Here is a 19,623-nt window from a genome sequence, read left to right on the forward strand (position 1 = left end):
GGCATGGCTGTGTGCCAATAAAACTTTATTTACAAAACCAGGCAGCAGCCAGATGTGGCTGTGAGCCATACTTTACTGACTCCTGATCTATAATGACCAGGTTCTGTGCTGTGTGAATGAAACTTGACTCTGCCTGAAGGATTTCACAGCCTGAGAAAGACACACAATAAAATAGTTCTAAATAGATAGTTAGTTCATGACAGTGAGAAACTCAGGATGTTGAGGGTGCAGAGGAAGAGTGTGTGGTCTAACCTGGAGGTGGCTGGGTAAAGACTGGGGGGCTTTTTCTTGGGGGGGGATTAATGCCTGAGCTATGTATGGATTAAGAAACATTTTATTTGATAATTTCTTTTTATTCCCTGAAACAAAATCATGGTCTTCCAGAACTTGGGATAAGGTCTTAGGCCTGATATCTTTCCATGTATGAGAAGAGTGTGGCCATGGTCTCCAGGGCACTCCTGGCTCAGCGGGGCAAGGACCTTGGGACTGTTTCCTTCCAGATGGGGTTCCAGATCCTTTCTTGAGCTTTCTCATTCCACACTCCACTGAACAAAAACAATGGCCTTCACCCCAAGATGAAAGCCCCTCTAACTGCTGCATTCCATGGTTATGCCTCTTGGCTGACTGGCCGGCATCCAAAACACTGAAGGACTCCATTTAAGAAGCTCCTATGCTCACCAAGGCCTGATGTTCAGGGACCAACCAAGCCCCTCTCTTTCTAGATACTGTCTAGGTCTCTTGAACAGCACATATTTTCCGCAGGATGCCAGGGTGAGTAGGAACCTTCAAGCTCAGAGGGGTCAGCTTCCCCATTTTGCAGATTGGGAGAAAGTGACCCAGAGAAGGCAGTGGCTTGTTTCAGCTTTACACAGTGGCAGGCCAGAATGGAATTCAGACTTTCCACCTCTTAGGCTGAAGGCAGGGGTTGGCTCTTTGGATTCCACATGAGGCTCACTGAGAGAGGCTCTGCTCTCACAAGAGGATATTCTTCCAGACAGCGTTCACTACTCTAGCACTGGGAGGGGGTATTACATTTTGTTCTGATTAGCAAATTAATCTATATTAATTGCAGAATATCTGGAAAGTATAGAGAAGTACTAGTAAATAGGAACATGCATATATGGTCTCATCTTTCTAAGAAAATCACTATAAACATGTTCACACATTTTCTTAAAGTTGTTCTTCTAATTTATTAAAAAAAACCCAACTATCATTAAGTCCAGTTTTTAATACAGTTTTAAAATTTACTCTTTTCCTTTAATATTATAAGCATTTTCCTAAATCATTAAGAATGCACAACTGTCATCTTGCCTGCCCTTAGCCGAATGTCAAGGTTGCCTGAGTAAAGCTTTTTCTGGGCCACAGGCAACCTGTAAACTGTGGCCAGGTGGAAGGAGCCCTTGAAAAACGGGCACCAGGAGCCCCTGCCGGTGACTTGCTGTCAAGCGAGTCTATTCCTGCCTGTTCACCAGCCCTCAGTTTTTTCATTTTTACGGAGCTGACTGATCTGAATGCCCTCCAAGGTATCTTCTGGCTCTAGGATGCTGTGCTATGTACTGTACTTTCTAGAAAATTGCTCAGATAGGTTTGCTGACATGTGGTTAAGAAAATTTCCAAACTAGCTTTCTTCAAACACATTATTTTGAATGCACTGACTGCATCAGGCGTGCTTTGAACAATTAAAGAAGACAGATTGCCCCACAGGGGCAAACTGCTGAATGCATAAATTAGATAGCATATTTCAAGTCATGCCACTGTTTAGCAATATTTTGAAGGAGGAGTGAATGGTGGGAAAGTGGCCTTGTTTTGGAGGTTTCCACAGATGACAATTCTCTTTCTAGTGGCCTGGCTGGCCCATTCCCTCTTCTGGGGCTCTCAGGGCTCCTCCTAGGCCTCTTCCCCTTTGTACAGCTAAGAGTCAGCAAAAAGTTTTTCTTAGACTGCACTTTTCTGTAACAATTGGGACGGTAGAGTATGGATTTCATTCCTAAGATAGAAAGAAGACATTGGAGGGTGTTGGTCCACCTAAGCATCACAGGAGCTCTGGAGGGGTGCTGACCTGGATAGGAAGCTTGGCTTTAACCCTTTTACCTGTGTGGCTTTGGGCAATTGCTCTGAGCCTGTTTTCTAATCTGTAAAATGGAAATGGCAATATCAAGCATAATAGAACTGTTGAAAGGACCACATGCAACAGCACACACAACATATTTAGCATGATGGTTAAGAACACTATAGGGGGTGTTATAACTGTGATGGCAATGGGCTCGGTAAGCCTGTGCGTGTACATCATTTATGTCTTAATTTTAAGGAATGTGATGATTAAAATTCCCAGACATAATTCTTAAGACATAAACTACCTGTAGCCTCTAGCACGAATGTGTACATTCTCTGTGCACAGAATGCATAGCGAGTGAAATGCCTTTATAATAATCCGATAATTTTTCCTTGAGCAATGACAGAATTTGAAAACCTTTCCCTGAAAGAGATTTTGATAAGAGCTTCAGGTTGATTACTTTTTATATCCCATGTCCTGTTTGGTTGATAAGCTCCCAATCTCTGCATTTCACATTGTTTTTATCTTCCTGGGCTGTGTCCATCTTGTCACTGTCATCTTTTCAGCTGTCAGAATGAAATTGAGGGAAGACAGAGCAGGAGTGAGGCATTGGGAAGGGGTGGCTAAACCCCTAGGCGAGGGTGACAGGTCAGCACTTCCTCAGAAATGGCTGTTCTGGATGTAGAATTAAACAGATAATCTCCAGGAGACAGGTCCTTTACTAATCCGGTACACTGAACCTGGCTCCCATGTGATACTGAAGCTCCAGGCCACCTCTTCCTCTGCCTTGGGCTAATGAAATCCTGGATTTCTACAACCTGATCCCATTCAGCATGCTTTCTAATCCCATTGGCATTTCTTGGGAACCAACATGTTTTGAGAATCATAGACTTTTACAGGGAGGAGGGACCTGAGAAAACAGCCATTTCTGGGATTTGAGGCTAGATAGTGAGGAGAGATTTCCCCAAGTCACTTAAGAGGTTAGAGTCGCATTGCAGGATCTCAGTGCAGCTTCCCACTGAAGGATTCACAGGCATCTCACTGTGGGTGGGCTGGTCCTTGAGTTATTCATAATTGTACCAACATATCTGTGCTTAAACAATCTGTTAGTGAGCTCTGGGTAGTTTCAGTTCTCAACAAATAATTCCTTGAACTTATAGAGCCCTGATTTTATAGGACTTCTTCAGGCACAGTTAGGGAAAGGAACCCAAACAGGTTTGGAATTATTAAGCAAGGACTCCATTTGAGAATCCTAGAAAACTAGGGAATCTTATGGAATGGAATGAAGCCCAAACAGAATCTGCTTCTAATTGAGAACTGGTGAATACTGGTTTGCTCAACATCCATTTCAATCTCCTTGTATCATGCCTGCCTATGATGGAGAGCCTAGAAAGCTAAAAACTCTATTTCCCAGATTTCTCTATCACTGGGGCCTAGATGTGATTTAGGTTTTCCTATTAAGATATACTCGTGCAAGCTGGAATGTTGTGCAGCTGGGATTTTAATGTTTTTGCTGGCAAGGACAGTCATGGACATTTATGTATGTGTGTGTGTGTGTGTGTGTGTGTGTGTGTATGTGTGTGTGTAGCGATAGCAGGGGTCCCTAGTGGGTTATTTTTATTATAGCAAAGTGGGTACCACACTGCAGCCATCATGGGCATTGTTAGCTTCCTACCCTGTTAGGCAACCTCCTGTTTCTACTGCTTCAGATGACAGCAGAGGTAGTGGCTCTCTTGGAAGCTTGCTTCTACCATGTGGCTTTGAGTATTATTCTTGGAAGCTCAGCCTAGTGTCAGTTTCTTCAGCATTCTCAGTGGTTCTACAAGTCAGGGGTCAGAATACTTTTTCTGTAAGGGACCAGTTAGTAAATATTTTAGGCTTTGTAAGCCATATGGTCTCTGTTATAACTATTCAATTCTACCATTAAGGGGAGGAAGCAGCCTTATACAACACATAAATGAGTATCACCGTGTTCCAATAAAACTTTATTTACAAAAGTAAGCAGTGGGCCAGATTTAGCCATTGGGTTGTAGTTTGCGGACCTCTGCACAATACCCCCCTTTCTGATTAAATTAGATAGAGTGAATTCTCCTTTCTGCCTCTGCACCCTGACCAATGCTAAGGTCTGGGTCTGAGAGTAGATGGAATGTGAGAGAGGAGGGAAGTGAGTTTGCATTCCAGGTTTCTGGCTCAAGGTGCTAATGAAGACATAGAACCTGCGTTTTCATACCTAGCTGTAAATTTGGCAATAGTTTCTTCTTTTTGTGCTCTGCTTTAGTTACAGAGTGCTTTCACCTACAATATCTCCTCTGACTCTCACAGCACCCTGTGAGGGATATCAAGGAAGAATAGTTGGGAAATCTTAGAAACACTCAGACAGGTGGTAATTTTATCAAGATCACATGGCTTATGAGGAGGACGAGAAGCAGAACTTGAAACTAGGCCTCCTGACTCCCACTCCAATGCTTCTTCCAGGGCTCCATTATAGTTTCAGGAGCTTGGAATTGATGATGGGTTAAGCTTCAAAGGAGAATCTGTTAATATTTGGTATTCCACATGTGGAAATTTTGAAAGCATTAAGGGACTTGGTGCAGAAAGGCCTGGTAGGAACTATCAGTGGCTTTGCTGCTCAACGTATGGGCTATAGACCAGCAATACCTGGTAGCTTGTTATAAATATGGACTCTCAGACCCCACTCTAGATGTATAGAATCAGAATTTCCTTTTAACAAGATCTCCAGGCTACTCACATGTACAATGAAGTCTGAGAAGTAAAGTTAGAATGACACACATTCAAAAGTTTAGTGCTTGTAGTTATATTATCAAGACTTGGGAGATTTAGTATACATAGCACTGGAAGAAATAAAAAGTCACAGGGAAGTTGAATAACATTAAGGAGTGATATTAAGATGTTGTTGTTATGCTATTTATCTAGAATATCCCAAGATACTTGAATGCTCCTTGACCAGCCATTTCTCCTCACTGTGAATTTACTGAGTGAGAGGTAAGCACAGAAGAGGCAAAACAAAACAAAGTAAATCCTAAGATAGAACTGGAGTAAGTATGTATGTTTTAATACTTCTCATTTTTGCAGTTTCTCATTTTATATTACCCAACAACCCTGTAAAATAAGGTGTTATTTTATTTTCCATTTGAGCCCATCACCACCACCAACACCACCAACCCTGCATAGCTTGTATCACTGTTTAAGTCCCTTATACACATAACTGACTTAATCCTTGCTGTTGTTTTATCAAGCACTCTGTCTTCCAGGTAGGAAGACTGAGGCATAGAGAGTTTAAGCAACTTGCTCAAGGTCACACAACTAACATGTGGTAGAGCTGGGATTCCAAGCCCAGGAAGTCAGGCTTCAGACCGCATGCCAATTATTAATACACCTTATCCTTTTGCTGAGCAGAGTGGCCAACTTGCTCAAGATCACACAACTAACAAAGGGCAGAGGCAAGGTTTATACCACAGTCTCGCTTTAGACCTGTGCTCTTAACCACAACAGTGTTCTCCAGCAGGGTGAGATTCCTGGTATCTATGCTCGACTTCCTGAATCTCTGGAAATTGATCAATCAATCTATCATCTGTCAAGAGAGTCTACTGATCACCTCTGGTCAGGTAACACAATACTACATTATTCTGCCTCTGCTTCGATTTATTTGTAGTTTTCAGTAGATGTTAATTTTTCAAAGATACGTTCTGTGTCTTATCCATCTTTGTCACCAGTCCCCAGTGCCTAGTTCAGGACTTGCTTCATAGCAGTTTCTCTATGAATGTTTGTGGTTCAAACTGGACTGTAAACTCCCGAGGGGCCACTCCTCTAGGGCAACAGTTCTCAAACTTTAGCATGCATCAATCAGCATTACCTTGAAAGTTTGTTAAATAACAGCTTCCTGGGTCCCACCTCTAGAGTTTCTGATTTGGTAACGTTCAAGAACTCATAATCCTAAAAAGTTTCCAGGAGATACTGATGCTGTTCGTCCAGAGACCACACTTTGAGAATCACTGATCTAGGGAGCCACCAGAGAGGAAAAAGGATTGGGTTGGGTCTTTAAGGATTTGTAGGGAACTTAGACAAGTGAGGAATGTTATCATTATACTGTTTAAAGTTTACATTTCAAGAGATGACTCACCATACTCTTTTATGAGTACATGACCCTGTAAATTAAGTATGGGAAAAATATGGTACCTGATAATATGTGCTTTGAGACAATGTACTGTTAATTTCATCATATTCATTAATATGGACAAGCACAGATGTAGTCTTCAGCTATCATCAACTAATTGGTAATACACGGTCAGTCTTTCCATTTGATAACAATGAATGGGCTATTGTCAGAAATTCAATACAGGATAGAGTGATATTTCTTGGTATTGATGTGAATGTAACACATTTCGTTAAGTCATATTTGGATTAGGATAAAAAAAAGGAGGATGCCTGGTTGAGCGTCTGCCTTTGGCTCAGGTCATGATCCCAGGGTCCTGGGATCAAGTCCCTCATTGGGCTCCCTGCAGGGAGCCTGCTTCTCCCTCTGCCTCTGTCTGCCTCTCTCTCTGTGTCTCTCATGAATAAATAAATGAAATCTTTAAAAAAATAAAAAAAGGAAATCTTACCTAAAATAGAAATAGACAAAATGAACTGGTAAAGATAGGCTACATGATGTTATTTCCTCTTACTGTTTCCTAGCAATGCAGAATAGTGTTTCCTAGCAGTGCAGTTGGCTGTTGAGGCCAATAGCACATACACAGACCAAACCAATATACTATCTAGGAAGCAGTTTAGGATTTCTAATTCCATAGTCTTCTTGGTTAATCATTTTATTCCAGCAATAGGGATACAGGATGGGGCAGGAAATGTTTCTCCACACCATCCTTACTCCTCCCTAATCAGATTTGCTCAGGAATCACATTGTAGGAAGTTGTAGACAAACTGGAACCACCAGGAAAATGGTGGCCAGTTTGGTAAATGGCTAGGAAAAGAGTCTATAAAAAAGAACAGAAAGTTCCTCCTGGAGAAGGGAGCATCAGGAGTGGTGTATGTGATTATTGCCCTCCTTCCTTGTAGGGCCAACACTTATATCTTCTTGAAACTCTAAACATTCTTTGTGTGTGCTGTTTAGCAGACCACACTATAATCTACAAATTTGCTTATCTGTCTCTTCTGTTTCACCATGAGGTTTTTGAAGGGCTCAGTCTTATTTATTACCTCTACATCTCCAGTATCAAATAGAATTCCTTGAATAGTATAAGAATTCAAAAAGAGTTTATTGACTTTAATTTGAATATTGGATTGTTGGGAACAAGGGGAACTCTGGTCTGTGTGATTCTAGATGACAGACCTGGTTCTGGGTAGTTAAGGAGAGGAAAATTTATTGTGGCTTATTTTATCAGTTTTTGCATCTATGTTAATATGTGAGTAAAAATGCTACTATTATGGGTAAATGAAATAATTTTATAAAATCCTTAGAACACTGCCTGGGGCATAGTAAGTACTCAAAGTTTTCTGACATTTTACCAAGTGGCCCTTTTAAATTCTCTGCTGTAAGTTTTCCTTTTTTTGCTGTAAATTTTCAAGAATACCATAGCTTTGCTCTGAATCTTCCTTCCTCTTTCCCTTCTTTTTTCCCTCCCTTTCTTCTTTCAATTATTATTCATCCTATATTTCCACTCATCTATCCATTTATCTACCTAACTCTCAAATGTCCATCCACTTATCCTGTCATCATCTTATCCACTTATCCTGATTCATATCTGTATCCCTTGCTTAACCTATCCATTCGTCTTTAATTGGGTAGCTGTGATGTAGTGGAAAATGCCTGGATATAGTCATTTCCATACCATATCAGAATGCGTGGATGATGTTGGTTGCAGCAGAGAGTGGAAGACATTGAGATAGGTGTTTCGTGTGTCTAAGAAGCAGACTGTGGTCCCTGCTCAAATTACTTTCAATGGATACTTTTAAGAGCCTTTGAGGTCTGTAGTCCCCATCAGGGCACTTTGGAAGCCACTTGAAGATGTGGTTTTTGGGCTGCATTGTGCATATTTACAATTAGATGGTATTATTCATCACAGTACTATTTTATTTGAAGAAACCAATAAAGCAGATGGAGACTGCTAAAGATGTGACTATTTTAGTTGGCATGTTTGTTCAGCAACTGGCACACTAAGAGAGGTGCTGAAGAGCAGATGAAATGGGGGAACATCAATTATTTTAATTTTTTTGAAGAGGAGAACTGAGATCACAGATTTGACCTTACAAATCAGAAACCTATCTAGGTTCTAGGAAATTCAAGATGATCATTGGACACTTGGCAGAGCAGGAGGAAAACAGGCTATACTTTTTATATTTGATTCCCCTGTGTAGCTGAGTTAATTGAAGTGAAATATCTAGAGGATAAGGAATGATTCTGATTATGCAATAATTTGAGTATGGGCTTGGTGTTGTTCAGATCAAGGTTTAGATTCCTGCTCTGCTACCACTAGCTGTGCATCCTAAGGAAAGTCATTTATTACTTCGAAGCTTCCATTTCCTTATTGGTAAATATGAGACAATAATATCATTTCATCATTCAATGGAGAATAAAATAAGATAAAGTCAATAAAACAGCTGGCAGAAGGTTAGATGCAGCTCAATACATTTTGGTTCTCTGTTGGTTCCAACATTGTGTGCTGGTCATATTTCACCTGGAATATTCTGTTCCCTCCTGCATATATGCTATGGCAGTTTAAATGTGCTAGGAAGAGTGACCAGAATGATGAAGAACTTGAATCCATGCCTTGTGTCCAACGAAAGGAGATGAAATGTCAAATCTGAACAGTAGAAATTTGGGGGAGATAATATTGGGGTCTTTAAATATTGAACAGCGTTGGAGGAAGAAGGCAGACTTATATGTATGTGTTCTGTATATGTTCTCTAAGGGATTGATGAGTCAGTGAAAGCTACGGGAAGATATATTTTAACTCACATATGGGAAAAGAAACAAACAAAAGCTTTTTACCAGTGAGTCCAAACAAAGGGAAGGGAAAGGCTGCTTAGAAGAGGAAATGAATGAGCTGAGTCTTGAAAGTATAAGGTATCCTAGAGAGCTTGGAGACATGAGGGGCGAGGGGGTGTTAGGGGTGTGGTTCAGTGGGGAGGAATATCTAATGCAAAGCCATGGTGAGGTGAAATAGCATGATGCCATAAACTTAGCAAATTCTGGAACTCAGTTTAGGTGGAGGTTGGGATAAGTGGCAGAATGTGATAGCTGGGCAGTGATCATGAAGATTTGGAATTTTTTTCTAAGACAACGGAAGGTTTTCATCTGGAGAGTGATGTGATCAGATTTGCTTATCACAACAGAAACAATAATGACAAATAGGACAGCCACAGCAGTCACTTCCAGCTTTACCTTTCAGTGTGTGATCTTTCAAGTCATCTCGTCTCTAAGACACACTAGTAAGACGGAACTAATAATCCTGCCTTGCTTTCCTCTTGTATATACCTCAAGACTGAATGCATCATGGATGTAGAAACACATGGGAAATTGACACAGTGCCCTGCCCAGTTAAAGAGCTATTGTTCGATTACAATTCCCCGCCCCCCATTCCTGATGAAAGTGAGGAGTTTCACAATGGGTTCAAAATATGTCTTCTTTAAAGATCTTGGTTCCTTTTATGCGTTTTTCTTCTTCTTTTTTCTATTCTTACTTTTTCTTTTCTCCTCTCTCCCTCCCTTCTCTCCTTCCTCCCTGCCTCTCTTCTTTTCTTTTCTTTCTCCCTCTTTTAACTTGACTGTGCTCAAACATACCACAGTGATACTCTGCTTCCCCACCTCATTTCACAGGCCAAAAATGTTCTGGCCCTCCCCTTTCTGGTGCTCCCCATCTGGCCCTGCTGTGCAGCTGGGATTTAGAGTGCCTGTGCTGTGTAAACTGTGGAGTCCTGTCATACATGGCTGCTGTATCCCCTTAGAATGTCAATCTCATGGTATCATAAAATGAAGGCTGAGAAAAGTCACAAATATGCAGTGCTTCCTAATTTCTCCATCTATAAGTTGGGGATCAAATTCCCAATACCCAAGATTATTGTAAGGACAAAATGAGATACAGTAAAGTGACTGGCATATAGTATATTCAGGTGGGATTTATTATTGGGATGTAAATATGTTTCAATATTCACAAATCAATCAATGTCATACACCACATCAACAAAATGAAGGCTAGAAATCATATGACCCTCTCAGTAGATGCAGATAAGGTATTTGACTAGATTCAACATCCATTCATGATAAAAACTCTCAACCAAATGGGATTAAGGGGAATATACCTTAACATAATAAAGCCCATACATGAAAAACCCAGAGTTAACATCATCTTCAATGGTGAAAAATAGCTTTCCTTCTAAAGTCATGAAAAAGACAGGATGTCCACTCTCACCATTTTTATTCAATATAGCACTAGAAGTCCTAGCCACATCAATCAGATGAGAAAAAGAAATAACAGGCATTCTTACTGGTAAAGAAGGAGTTAAAATGTCACTATTTAAAAAAAAAATGTCACTATTTGCAGATGTCATGATACCATATATAGAAAATACTGGAAGTTCCACTAGAAAACCAGTACAAGTAATAAATTCAGCAAAGTTGCAGTATACAATACTGACATGCAGAAATTGGTAGCATTTCTATAAACTAACAATGAAGTTGCAGAAAGAGAAATTAAAAAAACAACACCATTTACAATTGCACCAAAAAGAATAAAATATCTAGGAATAAACTTAACTGAAGAGGCAAATTTCTAATCAAACTCTACTTCTAATGAAATAAATTAAAGATGACTCAAACAAATGGAAAGATATTCCATGCTCATGGATTAGAAGCACTAATGTCAAATTGTTCATAATACCAAGCAATTTATAGGTCCAATGCAACCCCTATCAAAATACTAACAGCATTTTTTGCAGAACTAGAACAAATAATACTAAAATTTATACAGAACCACAGAAGACCCCAAATAGCTAAAGCAATCCTGAGAAAGAAGAAAAAAGCTAGAGGTATTATGATTCCAGATTTCAAGATAAACTACAATGTTTTAATAATCAAAACAGTATGGTACTGGCACAAAAATAGACACGTAGATCAACAGAACAGGATATAAATCCCAGAAATAAACCCACATTTATATGGCCAATTAATCTGTGACAAAGGAGGCAAGAATACATACCAAGGAAAAGATAATCTTTTCAATATATGATGCTGGGAAAACTGGACAACTACTGGAAAAGAATGAAACAGGACTTACTTCCTAACACCATACACAAAAATAAACTCAAAATGGATTAAAGACCTAAATGTGAGACCTAAAACCATGAAAAACCTGAAGAGAATGGAGGGGATAATGTTTCTGATATCAGCCCGTAGCAACATTTTTCTAGACAGGTCTCCTGAGACAAGGGAAACAGAAGCAAAAATAAACTACTGGGACTACATCAAAATAAAAAGCTTTTGCACAGTGAAGGAAACCATCAACAAAATAAAAACACAACCTGCTGAATGGGAGAAGATATTTATAAATGATATATCTGATAAGAAGTTAATATCCAAAATATATAACAAACTCGTATAAATGAAGACAAAAAAAACCCCATAAAAAACAAAAAATGAAAACCAAGCAATCTAATTAAAAATTGGGTAGAGGACCTGAATAGGCATTTTCCCAAAGAAGACATATATAGATAGTCAACAAATATGTGGAAAGGTGCTCAACATCACTAATCATCAGGGAAATGCAAATGAGAAGCACAATGAGATATCATCTGATACCTGTTGGAATGGCTGGAATCCTGAAGACAAGAAATAAGAAATATTGTCAAGGATGTGTAGAAGAAAGAATGCTAGTGTACAATTGGTAGGAATGTAAACTTATGCAGTCACTGTGGAAAACAGTACGGAAGTGCCTCAAAAAAATTAAAGATAGGACAGCCCAGGTGGCTCAGCAATTTAGCACCGCCTTCAGCCTAGGGGGTGATCCTGGAGTCCCAGGATTGAGTCCTGTGTCAGGCTCCCTGCATGGAGCCTGCTTCTCCCTCTGCCTGTGTCTCTGTCTCTGTCTCTCTCTCTCTCTGTGTCTCCCATGAATAAATAAATAAAATCTTTTAAAAAAATAAAAAAATAAAAATATTATATGATCTAATAATTCTACTATTGGGTAATAACCAAGGAAAACAAAAACACAAACTCAGAAAGATATATGCACCCTTATATTTATTACAGCATTATTTACAATAGCCAAGTCTTGGAAGCAACCTAAGTGTCCATCAATAGAAGAATAAGTAAGGAAAACACACGCACACACACACACAGGATGGAATATTACACAGTCATAAAAAGGGGAGATTGTGCCATTTGAGACAACATGGATGGACCAGAATATTATGCTACATGAAATAAGTCAGACTGAGAAAGGCAAATACCGTATGATTCTACTCATAAATGAAATCTAAAAAATGAATAAACAAGCAGAATCAGAACTATAGATACAGAGAACAAACTGACGATTGCCAGAGGGGAGGGGACTGAGGGCCCCCCGAAGTGGGTGAAGGGGAGAGGGAGATACAGGCCTCCAGTTATGGAATGAGTAAGTCATGGGAATAAAAAGCAGAGCATAAGGAATACAGTCAATGATATTGTCGTAGCGATGTAATGGGACAGATGTAGCTATACTTGGGGTGAACACAGCACAATGTGGAAACTTGCCAAATCACTGAATTGTACACCTGAAACTAAGGTAACATTGTGTGCCAACTACATCCAAATTAAATAAATAAATAAATAAATAAATAAATAAATAAATAAATAAAAAACAAATTAACAACAAATAAAAACTCTAAGAAGTACCAGATGAACCCGAGTTTGACCTTCAGTGTATGTGGATGTTTCCTCAATACCACGACAGGACTGAAATGTTGCATTAGAGGGTTTCCCAGCCCAGAGTGCCATCTTGTTTCGGCCAAGTGATAGAAGGCTTTTGGAGGCACAACCTGTATAAAAGCACAGAGGTGGTCTCTGCAGCCTGAGGAACATCAACATGACCTCCAATAAGGGGTCCTGGATTCTGGGTAAGGCTCTCTCAGCTTCAGGTGGCTCCTCACAGCTCAGCCATCCTGTTTGGCTCTTGACTGCTTTATTTTCTTGCAAAGCTGCTATATTACATCATTTCCACCTTCTCCCATTGTGTACTGGTGTGAAATTCAGAGCCCGCTCCATTCTCCAGGTGCCTGTATTTGGAGATGGACTTTGAGATTCTACTTTTCTATGGAAGTGCCTCTTTATTTCTGTGGAGTAGTCTGGCCGAAGGCAGAGGTCTGGCCCTGGTAACTATGACTGGGCTCTTTGGGCTCTGAATATGAGAAGCTGTGGTGGGGAGAAGGGGCATCTGTGTGGGGGGTACTGATGCTTGCTTCTTCAAGGTGACTTTCAAAGTGCCTCCAATTTCAGCTCATAGAGATGGATTTTGGGAGTCCCCAACAGCCTATAGAAATTCTTACCATTTTTGGAGGCATTTTCCCTTGTACAATTCTGATTTTGTTAGACTTTGTGAGTCACAGTGTTCTCTTCAGTATGGTGTACTAATACTATTACGTCATGGAACAATTTTGTACTTAGAGTTAGATCAATGCTAGAGTTTGAGCCTGGAATCTACTCCTTATTAACTTATGATTTCAGACAATTCTCTGAACCTCTTTGTGCCTCACTATCCACATCTTAGAAATGGGAATGATAGCACCAGCATTAAGATTCATGAAAAGTAATATAAGTTGCTTAAAGACCAACCCTAGTTAGTGTCATATTTCCAAATGGCATTAAAAGTAATTGATGAGCAATTTAATTTCTACCATATTCTCTCTCAAACACATTAAATATAGAATATATTCCTAGCACACAACACAACGAACTACACAATGCTTTCTCCACCACTCCATTTCTCAATATCTTTTGCATCTAGTAGTTTCCCTGGAGACTTCCTTTTGGACACCAGTTATGTCTGGGCTCTCTCATAAAACTAGCCTGTGTGAGCTCTCTGTTCACCCTTTGCTCTCATTCCTGCCTTCCCTTGCTTCACCTCACATGGAGGTCCTCGAGCTGGTGCTGCACATTGGAACCATTCCTTGGGAGAGGAGGAGGGAGGAGGAGGAGAGGTCACAGACCCTTCACCTGGGGTGAGTGATGGAGAGCAGAGAATCAGACTCTGAAGCCAGGAAGAAAGGGGTGCAGTGCTGCATGGGAAGAAAAGTACTCAGTGGCTACATGTCTTGGCCCTGACCTCCTCACCCACAAACCCTGACAGCTGCTCAAGCAGAAGACTAGGGACACAGAGGGAAATTCTTCAACTGAGAGTCATCAGCTTAGTCCATGAACTTGGTGAAAGGATCACCCACAAGGACAAGGCTGGAAGACACTGTGGTGGTGGGTGGGGGGAGGACATTGAATAGCAGTTGGGAGAGGAGGCCGGTTTAGAAGAGGTTGGTCAGAGTGTGAGCTCCCTCCCCCATACAGAACTGAACCCTAGGAAGATCTCTTGCCCCTGCTGGGTCCTCTCAAGCTTTTTCACATGGACCCACCATGGAGCCAGTGTTTGGTTACCTGCCATCCATCCAGCAGACGCTGTACTTAGCCTGAGAAGCTCAGAGCAGAGATGCTCACAACGGAACCCAGACAAGTAAAAAAACTTGTTTTGTTCCATCTTACATCCCCTACTTTAAGTTTCAGGCATGCTTCCCTCCTCCCTACTTCCATGATGAATCACTGAGGCTGAAGCCTGGCCAGCCTTGTGGAGAGAGGACGGGTGAACATTAATTAGAGCATGGGACTGAAGTTTCAAACAAGGTGGGACATTTTTAGAACTAAAAGCAACCAGGAGAGTATGGAATTTACCAAAGCTGTCGCTAAGGGCTAGGGGAGGGACATTTGACCCCATGACTGAAGGTGGTGAATAGAGAGAACAAAAAAAATCTGTTTGTCTTTGTGCCTTGATTAGTTCAGACTATTCAATAATCCAGTTATGGTTGATGAATTTTCTTTTATCCCTGATACAACAATATAGATGAAAAATGTTCTCCAAGCTGAAATATACCATGTAGATATTAGTTATGATGAAAAATCATGACAAATAGGAGTAGAAAAAAATAACAGGAGGATTTTCTTGATTTCTCTCAATGTTATTTTAGAAATTTATTTTTTAATTTTATTATTTCATTTTTATATATTTTTTAATTTTAGAAATTTAAGGCATAATTCCTGGTCTGGGGTGACACAGAATTAGGCAGTGTTTCGAAATACCTAGCAAACGGCTGGAGGAGCAGCATATGGTGCTTTCTGAATTGAACAGGGCAGAGGGGGCTCTATTTCTACATCCTCCCTCATGACATCACCATTTCTGCAAATACCCAGCACCTTTTGACTATTTATCTTTCTCTTTTTCCTTACCTTGGAAAGGTAGCCCCAAATTTTCTCATTACTCTTCTGAAATGCTTCTGCTCTCAATCCTCTCTCTTCCTACCTCTACTTATATAAAAACAGCCCAGTGGGGGTCAGATACTGTTTATGCCTCATCCCACTCCCCCCTCACAGTAGCCCTGCGAGGCAGGTACTACGTTATCCCCACAATACCAACACGAAGGCAGAGAGGGGAAGTCACTTACCCAAACTCACACAGCTAGATGATGACAGAGGGGAGTCTTGATTGAAACAAGCCTTAAGCCTTAGCCTCCATGGACCCTAGATGCATTCTTTCCATTCCCTTCCTTCCTCCATGCTGCTGCCAGAATGCTCTTTCCCAGCTGGTGTTGTCACTGTCCTGATTTAAACCCTTCAGGGGTTCTCAGTGCCCTTAGACAAATTCCACATCATCACCTTGGTGGTCAAGGCTGCCTGTGAATGGGCTCCAATCTCATTCTGGCTATGCAGCCCTTACAAACCAGGACCACATGATAGTCTCTGAATACTGCTGCTTTTTTCTTTTTAGTTTTCAACTAATCTTTCCACCTGGACACCTGATGGGCCTTCTCTGTCCTTTTCCAAGTTTTGGAGAAGTGCAATCTAAGCATGGGCCTCCACAGGCCACTCCAGTTCTCCAGCTAGAGGCAGTTGTGTATAATGGAATGGCTAAAGCAGAGCCTCAGGAGCAGAGAGATGTGGTTCCTAAGTGCAGGTTCAGTCTGCTACTGGCTTGTATGAACTAGGACAATTTACTGAGCCTCTGTGAGATGTGGTTTCCTCACATGTAAGGAGAAGTAATTATGATAGACTTATGTGAAGATTTACTGATGGTGCTGATGCAGGCCAAGTGTTTGGCATGGTGCTTGGATCATTTTCAGCCCTTTGTTCATGAAATTGTGTGCCAAGGCTGTGCTAGGTTCTAGAAATACAACGATGAACAAACCAAGTCTAGTCTTTACCTTCATTCAGTTTACAGTGTAATTGGTGAGACAAACATTAAGGAAACAAACATTTATTGGGGATGCTTTCTGAGAATGTTCCCTGAGCTGTGGCTACATGGTCTTTCATAACAGGCAACCCTGGGAGGGAGGCAATACTGGCCCCATTTTACCATTGAGGAAACTGAGGCCTGGAGCTATTAAGAGATTATCTCAGGATTAGCCAAACAATAAGAATTGGACACAAGACTGGAACCGAATCAGTCTAACTTCAAACATGGAGTTCTTTCTTCTATGTTTACTTGCCTTTTGCTATAGATGAGGACTTTGGCTACTCTGAAAGATTCCTTGTAATCTTTTGCTCTTGAATGATTACATGACTAAATGAATGAATGAGAGATTGAGCACTAACTGGTTAAAAGTTTAAAAGAAAACCTCACAGCCTAGAAAGGAAGACCTTACTTTATCTTACGTGGACATGTCCAGTGGGCAGAAGCTGTTCCCTGATCCCTCAGAGGTAGGAAGCAGACTTAGGCTGGCCAGGACTTAAATGTTCAGGAGTACTTGTAAATGTGTTCTGAATAAGTTGACAAATATTTCAGCTTTTGTGAGTTGGCACCTGAGGAGTTAAAAACAAAGACATGGCTATTCCCACCTCCCCACCTCTAGCTCCAGTCTAACCAAAGCAAAACTGCTATCATCCATTTCGTACCTGTGGGTCCTGTGAACTATTTCTTTACAAATAAGGATTCTTAGCTTTAAAAAAAAATAGTTGAAAACTACTGCTCTAAGTGATCAGCTGCCACAAGATGGCTCAGGAAGATCCCCAGATCTTCAGAGCAGGGGAGAAAGGGGGGTAAACAGCTGCTGTTTACCTTGAAAGCTATACTCCTCCTACCCTCACCCCCAGTACCTTCTTACTCAGAGAACACGTCTGGCTTACTGCTGGGGAGTGTTTTACAGTTTACAAAGAGCTTTCACATATTATCTCAGCTGATTCCAGCAATAATGCCTGAAGTACATACTGAAAGAGTGGGGTCCTCTTCAACTGAAAGATGAAGAAGCAGGCTGGAAACAGTGAGTAAACTGCAAAGTTGCAGATTTTGGCTTCTGGTAGTGGTGCCAGTGCTCTATGGGTCGGCTGGTCTTTGTGGTAACTTTTCACGATGCAGATCCACTTTGCTGTAAAGTTCTTAAGAAGGAACCTTAAGAAGACCAGCAATCTTGCCTAGTCTAGGCCGGGTATGACTTTCTTTCGGAAGTCTATGTGTGAATTGGGGATGGAGGCCAAGGAGGGAGAAAAATATCACCAGACTACAGAGTTCAGGGAGCATTGCATTAAAAAAAAAAAAAGTATCCTCCCATATGCAAAAATCCTTGCACTTCTGCTGGACCAAAGTAGCTTGGGGGAGAGGGGATGGGGGTAGAAAAGAAGAGTTTGGCACACTGGGGAGCATGTCTTCTTTTAAAAACTGTTTTGTCCAGATGATCTGGCATTCATTATGACTACATTTCCACAAAAACTCAATTGACCAACACTCTGAACAAAATACAGGCAGGATGTTACAGCAGAAAGAGCACTGATGGGAGTCAGGGAGGCTTGTTTCTACTTTGCCTCTGTCACTGACTACTTAGTAACATTCCTCCTCAGAGCCTTTTCTTCATTTGTAACCTGGGTGACTTCTCTAATAGTCTGTAATTCCTGCAGTGTCCTACTTTCCTTCTAGGCTCTGCTTCTCTTTGTTGTGATTCCAGACTCAAGTCTATTTGATCAAAGATGTTCATCTGAGCTGGATGTAAGCTGGCCTCTCCTAGTCCTTGGCAATGTAGACTCGTGCCTACACCTGAAATGTCATGTCACAGGGCGTATTTGGTCCTGATGCAAACTTGTGGAAGGTGAGTTGGATACTTTTTAATATGCCTAATGGGCTCTTTCATCCTCTGCTCCAGAACTAACAGAAGTCATGTGGCCTCTCTGCCCAGAAGGTCAAGGCCATTCCTCATCGCCCAGATCATTTCTTATTTGGACAATCAAATCCAGCTATTGTAAATCACCTGTGCAGTCTCTCTCTTGTTATCTCCTGGGAACCTGGTACTGAGCTCAGAGCAATAACTAACTTCAGGGATCAGATTTCTGATACTAGGAGGTTAATTAAAATTCCAGGGCCTGAGGCGGATTTGCTTTCTTTGCTGGGTAAAGGAGAAGGGTCTAGAAGCAATCAATCCAGCCTTCCTTCCATTCCCTCCCCAGGTCTCTCTGACCTGGAACACAGGTTCAGAAGAAGAAAAAGGGATAACAGTGAAAATGGGATAACAGTGTAAAAGATGAGGGACCAATGGTGAGATGACTTCCTTGTGCTCTGCTGGGGGAGTCCACAGTGGGGCAACATCACTTGGAAAATAACTGGGCCTCGAAGAGTGAGCACTTGAAAACCGTTCCTGCCATTGACTCGGTAGTTTATCACGGGGCTGCTTATTATAATAATGAATACTGGAAATAATCTAAATGTCTGATCTGGGATTGGTTATGTAAATTATGACTCCTCTCTATAGGATGGAATGTTCTGTAGCAATTTGAAATGATGTTTATGAAGGCATTTGCATGGCATGGCTAAATGTTTACGATGTAATGTTAAGCAAAATCAAGCAGAACAAATTTTAGAAAAAATTATCAATAATAAGATGTGAAGATAAAATATGCTTAAAAATTATTCTGGGAAGAATATGAAAACATGTTATCAGTGGTTAACTCTCGAGATGAAATTTGCTTGACTTTTCTAATTTTTTATAATGATCAAGTAATTCTTTTCTAATTAAAAAAAAAGAGAAGATACAATTAAAGATGACTATAGAGCTTTTTTCTCTCTTGAAATGGTGAGTACTCTGGACTTTTGTTGGGCCCTTAAGCCTGTGAGTTGGGCTAAAGGCAGCAGGCTCTTGACTCTGTCAACAACCAAATCAGAAGAGTCCTATACTTAAAGGCCAGGTAAAGATGGTGTCAGCAGTGATATTCAGAAGGTTACAGAATCATCTTCTCGAAGAAGACTTTCCTGGCTCATATTAGGCATCTCTTCCTGTTCCCTGATCCCTCAAATAGATGTACCGTGCTTTATCATCTGAAGGATTTTGTTGTGTTTTAGGGTTGGG

Source organism: Vulpes lagopus, chromosome 15, assembly GCF_018345385.1.
Source record: "Vulpes lagopus strain Blue_001 chromosome 15, ASM1834538v1, whole genome shotgun sequence".
In the NCBI taxonomy this organism is placed as follows: Eukaryota; Metazoa; Chordata; class Mammalia; order Carnivora; family Canidae; genus Vulpes; species Vulpes lagopus.